General features: G+C 38.3%; 1 non-coding gene across 1 annotated transcript; it reads right to left on the minus strand.

The window, feature by feature from the left end:
* Nucleotides 1–396: 396 nt before the first annotated feature.
* LOC141687946 (small nucleolar RNA R71) lies at nucleotides 397–503 on the minus strand. The gene has a single exon (XR_012561421.1). It is a non-coding gene; the product is annotated as a small nucleolar RNA R71 (small nucleolar RNA).
* Between the last annotated feature and the right edge of the window lie 5,244 nt (nucleotides 504–5,747).

Genomic DNA, 5,747 nt, shown 5'->3' on the forward strand with positions numbered 1-5,747 from the left:
ATCATGGGTGATCGTATAGTTCAAGCAGATCTAGCTCTTATGGACTTTTCTCGGCCTAAAATTGATGACATTCAGTCAAGCATCCTTCATCCGGCTATTCAGGCCAACACTTTTGAAATCAAGCCGGGCACTATTCAGATGGTGCAGAATTTTGTTTCTTTCGGAGGTTCTATGACTGAAGACCCCAACATGCACATCAGGAATTTTATCGAGATTTGTAGTACTTTCAAATATAATGATGTGACTGATGAGGCTATCAAGCTGAGGCTTTTCCCATTCTCTCTAAGGGATAAAGCTAAGGACTGGTTACATTCTGAACCAGCTGGGTCCATCACTACTTGGCAAGATCATGCGCAAAAGTTTCTGGTGAAGTTCTATCCAATGGTGAAGACTGCAGCTATGAGGAGTGCTCTTACTCAGTTTACGCAGCAACTAACAGAATCTATGTGCGAAGCATGGGAGCGCTACAAGGAGATATTGAGAAAGTGTCCACATCATGGTATGCCTGACTGGATGGTGATCACTGGTTTCTATAATGGTTTGGGGGCCCAATCTCGGTCCATGCTCGATGCAGCAGCTGAAGGCGCCTTGTGGGCCAAAAGTTATACTGAGGCTTATAATCTTATTGAAACTATGGCTGCAAATGAGCATCAAAACCCAACTCAAAGGATGATGCCTGGGAAGGTAGCAGGTATTCTGGAAGTTGATGCAGCTACAGCTATTGCAGTGTAGCTCCAAGCGCTATCTTTGAAGGTCGATTCTTTAGCCATCTACGGAGTTAATCAGATAGCTATGGTCTGTGAGCTTTGTGCAGGTTCTCATGCTACGGATCAATGTTCTATTATTAATGAATCTATTCAGTATGTGAACAATTATCAGCGACCGCAGCAGCCTGTGCCAGCTACTTATCATCCTAACAACAGAAATCATCCCAATTTCAGCTGGAGCAATACTCAGAATGCTATTCAGCTACCATATCAGCAAGGTGTGAGTAAACAGTTTAATCCACCTGGATTCCAGCAACCACAGCATTATGCTCAAAGGCAATCATATCCTCAACAAGGAGGTGCTGCTCCACCTTCTAGTGCTGATTTCGAGGAACTCAAGCTGTTGTGCAAAAGTCAGGTTATTTCTATCAAGACCTTGGAAAATCAAATCAGTCAAATAGCCAATGCAGTGCTCAATTGTCAACCTGGCACGCTTCCCAGTGATACTGAAGTGCCAGGCAGGAAGGAAGCTAAAGAGCAAGTCAAGGCTATTACCTTAAGGTCTGGAAAAGTTGCTGATGCTGAAAAAGCAAAAGACGGAAAAGGTGAAGTTGTTGAGGAAGAAGAGAAGCAAAAGGAGAAAGCGGTGGAACCAAGGAAGACTACTGTTGAACATACTCTGCCTGAGGGTAATACAGGGGAGAAACAGCTCTATGCTCCACCACCTTTCCCTAAGAGATTGCAACAACAAAAGCTGGATAAGCAGTTCGGTAAGTCTGGAGGTGTTCAAGAAACTTCATATCAACATACCTTTCGATGAGGCTCTGGAACAAATGCCTAGTTATGCGAAATTCATGAAGAGTATTCTTTCAAGGAAGGTGAAACTGGATGACCTTGAGACCGTTGCTCTAACGGAAGAGTGCAGTGCTGTGCTGCAACAAAAATTACTCCAAAGTTTAAAGATCCAGGTAGCTTCACCATTCCTTGCACCTTTGGCAAGTTGTCTTTTGACAAATGCCTGTGCGATTTGGGAGCAAGCATCAATCTGATGTCGTTTTCTATCTTCAAAAAATTGAATTTTCTTGATCCAAAGCCCACTTACATGTCTCTACAATTGGCTGATCGTTCTATTACATATCCACGAGGCATAGTGGAGGACGTGTTAGTAAAGGTGGATAATCTCTTCTTCCCTGCAGACTTTGTCATTTTGGATTTTGGGGAAGATAAGAAGATCCCCATAATCTTGGGAAGACCTTTCTTGGCTACAGACCGTACCTTGATAGATGTGCAGAAAGGTGAACTTACTATGAGGGTGCAGGATCAGGATGTGACATTCAATGTATTCAAGGCGATAAAATTCCCTACAGAAGATGAGGAGTGCTTAAAAGTGGATTTGATTGATTTTGCGGTAACTTCAGAACTTGATCATATGCTAATGTCTGATGCATTAGAGAAAGCCTTAGTGGGGGAGTTTGACAGTGATGATGAGGATGAGAATGAGCAACTACAATATCTAAATGCTTTTCCTTGGAGGCGAAAGCTAGACATGCCATTTGAATCTCTTGGTACATCTGATCTCAAGAATGCTGAAGGAAAGCTCAAACCATCTATTGAGGAAGCACCTACTTTGGAGCTTAAACCATTGCCTGAACAATTGAGGTATGCCTTTTTAGGTGATGCATCTACTTTACCTGTTATTATTGCATCTGACCTTTCAGGTAGTGAAAAGGACAAGCTCTTGAGGATCTTGAGAGAATTCAAATCGGCTATCGGATGGACTATAACAGATATCAAGGGGATCAGCCCTTCGTACTGCATGCATAAAATTCTGCTAGAGGAAGGTAGTAAGCCGACTGTTGAGCAACAGCGATGACTTAATCCTATCATGAAAGAAGTCGTGAAGAAAGAAATTCTAAAGTGGCTAGATGTAGGAATCATATATCCTATTTTTGACAGTTCTTGGGTGAGCCCCGTGCAATGTGTACCGAAAAAAGGAGGTATAACTGTGGTAGCAAATGAGAAGAACGAGCTCATCTCCACTCGAACAGTCACAGGATGGAGGGTATGCATGGATTACAGAAAGTTGAACAAGGCCACGAGAAAGGATCACTTCCCTCTTTCATTTATTGATCAGATACTTGACAGGTTGACCGATCATGAGTATTATTGTCTTCTGGATGGCTATTCAGGGTATAATCAGATTTGCATTGCACCAGAGGATCAAGAAAAGACTACCTTCACTTTTCCATTTGGCACGTTTGCTTTTCGCAGAGTTTCATTTGGCTTATGTGGCGCACCTGCCACTTTTCAGAGATGTATGATGACTATATTCACTGATATGATTGGAAATAATGTCGAAGTGTTCATGGATGACTTCTCCGTCTTTGGACATTCGTATGATGAATGTTTGAATAATCTTCGTGCGGTGCTCAAAAGGTGTGTGGAAACTAATTTGGTGCTCAATTGGGAAAAATGTCACTTTATGGTGCGTGAAGGCATTATTCTTGGGCATAAGGTCTCTAGCAAGGATCTTGAGGTGGACAAAGCCAAGGTGGGAGTCATTGAAAATCTTCCACCACCTATTTCTGTGAAAGGAATCCGTAGTTTTCTTGGTCATGCGGGTTTTTATCGGCGTTTCATTAAGGACTTCTCGAAGATATCTAAGCCGTTGTGCAACTTGCTCGAGAAGGATGTGCCTTTCAAATTTGATGATGAATGCTTGGCGGCATTCGAGACTCTCAAGAAGAGATTGATAACTGCACCAGTTATTACGGCACCTGATTGGACAGAGCCTTTTGAGATGATGTGTGATGCGAGTGATTATGCGGTGGGAGCAGTTCTTGGGCAACGCATGAATAATCTTTTTCATGTGGTCTACTATGCTAGTAAGACTCTAAATGGAGCTCAAATGAACTACACCACTACTGAGAAGGAGCTCTTGGCTATTGTCTTTGGTTTCAAAAAATTTCGATCTTATCTGCTTGGGACAAAGGTGACAGTATTCACTGATCATGCTGCCATTCGCTATTTGGTCTCAAAGAAGGATTCGAAGCCTAGACTTATTCGTTGGGTGCTCTATAATATCCGGGATATATCGTGTAATTATTTTTGCAAATAGATAATTATTATGTATGTTCAATATCTATTTTGTGAATTATTTGTTAAGTGTTATATGTGTTTGGATGTTTAAAAATAATATTAATTGAGTATTTTAATTTTTATATGTCCAAAATAAAATATAGATAATTGTCATATCTTCCTAATTATTTTTATGTTGATTTATGATTTTATAGGAAATATATGGATTTTATAAAATCTTTTTCCGAGTATTTAAAAACTATTTTATACAATCGGGAACCAACCGACGTCATCCGTTTTTACGTTTTTATAACCCGAAACTCTTCTGAAAACTCCTTCCTAACCTAATTGCAATATTCCGAGCATTTTCCATGTTTCGACTTTTTCGATCCGGCGTACGGTTTGTCCTGCGCGGGTCCCGGCGCAGCATTTTCGATACATTATTCGTTTCGGTAAATCAATAAAACTCGTATTTTCGATAAACGGGATCTTTTTATTAAACTATCACAATTATCACCTCGTAATACGTGTAACCAGGCGCTGAGACCAAGACCGCAGTACAAATTCTACTGGTTTGGATAATTATCCCGAGAACCGGTACCGTTTGGATTAGTTTTTATAAATAAACGTATCATTTTATATCTGAAATGATCCAACGGGATACTAATTTTCCGTAATTATAAATAGCCTTTACCGTATTTTATTCCGTATCAAAAATCATTTGCAGACAGTAATTACATAATTTTCCAGAGAAAATACTTATATTCATAAACCTTTCTGAGAATTTAACCAACAAATCAAGGTGTTAGTGATCTCTGTTTGGAAAGCTCGAGTAACCAAATCGAAGGTATTGAGGAGTACTTTCAGAATCTGTGATCCATACACCTGCAGAATCAAAGGTTTATTTTCGGTAAATTTATTTATTTTCGAATTATTTTGATTAAAAATGCGAATTTTTGTTCGGATGATTATTTGAATGATTTAATGATTGCATGTCGTAGAGCTTGTTTTCCTGACGATTTTGATATATTATATGACTAATTTGGAGTTCAATAACATGTTCAAAATTGAGTTTGATTTTCGAATTTTGAAATTAGGGTTTATAACCCATATGAATGTTTTTAATTGAAATTTAGGGCTTTTTGATCTAGGGGTTATTAGCTGTTGTATTATAGTGGGCTGTGTTCCTTATAAAATTTGCAATCAATTGGTATATAGCTCGTTAACAGAGGATGTGTGAATCGAAGGGAGTTGTCTTTTGAAAGTTCGCCGGTGTTCTACATTTCACGACCATTTTCCGGCCAATCCCGTAATAGGTTATGTGTTTTGATTGTATGTATATGTTCATGGTGATCTGTACTCCAATTCTGGAGAGTTTGGTGACCTGAGGTGGCCGGAATCGTGTTCTCCGGCCACACTCTGGCGCGTCGACGGCGGGGACTGCAAAATTGCAAACAGGCCCCTGAACTTTTGAAGAAGATACAGATTAGTCCCTGAGGTTTCCAGAAGTTTCAAAAACTGGATTCCTGTTTCTAAATTATTTAAAAATCATATTTTCTATTATAAAAATCCGTTTTTAATTTCTAAAAATTCCAAAAATTATTACTTTAATGCCAAAAATTATTTTTAATTTAAAAATAAATCTGAATTAATTAGTTAATTAATTTTAGTTAATAATTAATTGATGAATTAGTCAATTAATTCGAAAATTAATTGATTAATTGATTTAATTAATTATTAATTGATTTTAATTAATTATTTAATTAGATTTAATTATTTAAAAATGATTTAAAAATTCCGAAAAATAGTTTCGAGTTTTAAAATATTATTTTAAATTGTTTCCAAGGCTCGATAATTATTATAAACTTATTTTGAAGCCATATTTGGCCAACCGAACCTTGTTTATTACTCTGAAATTGATCAAACGACCCATTTTAATTCCGAAAAATGTTTTAAAAATCA

This window comes from Apium graveolens, chromosome 9, assembly GCF_009905375.1.
Source record: "Apium graveolens cultivar Ventura chromosome 9, ASM990537v1, whole genome shotgun sequence".
NCBI lineage: Eukaryota > Viridiplantae > Streptophyta > Magnoliopsida > Apiales > Apiaceae > Apium > Apium graveolens.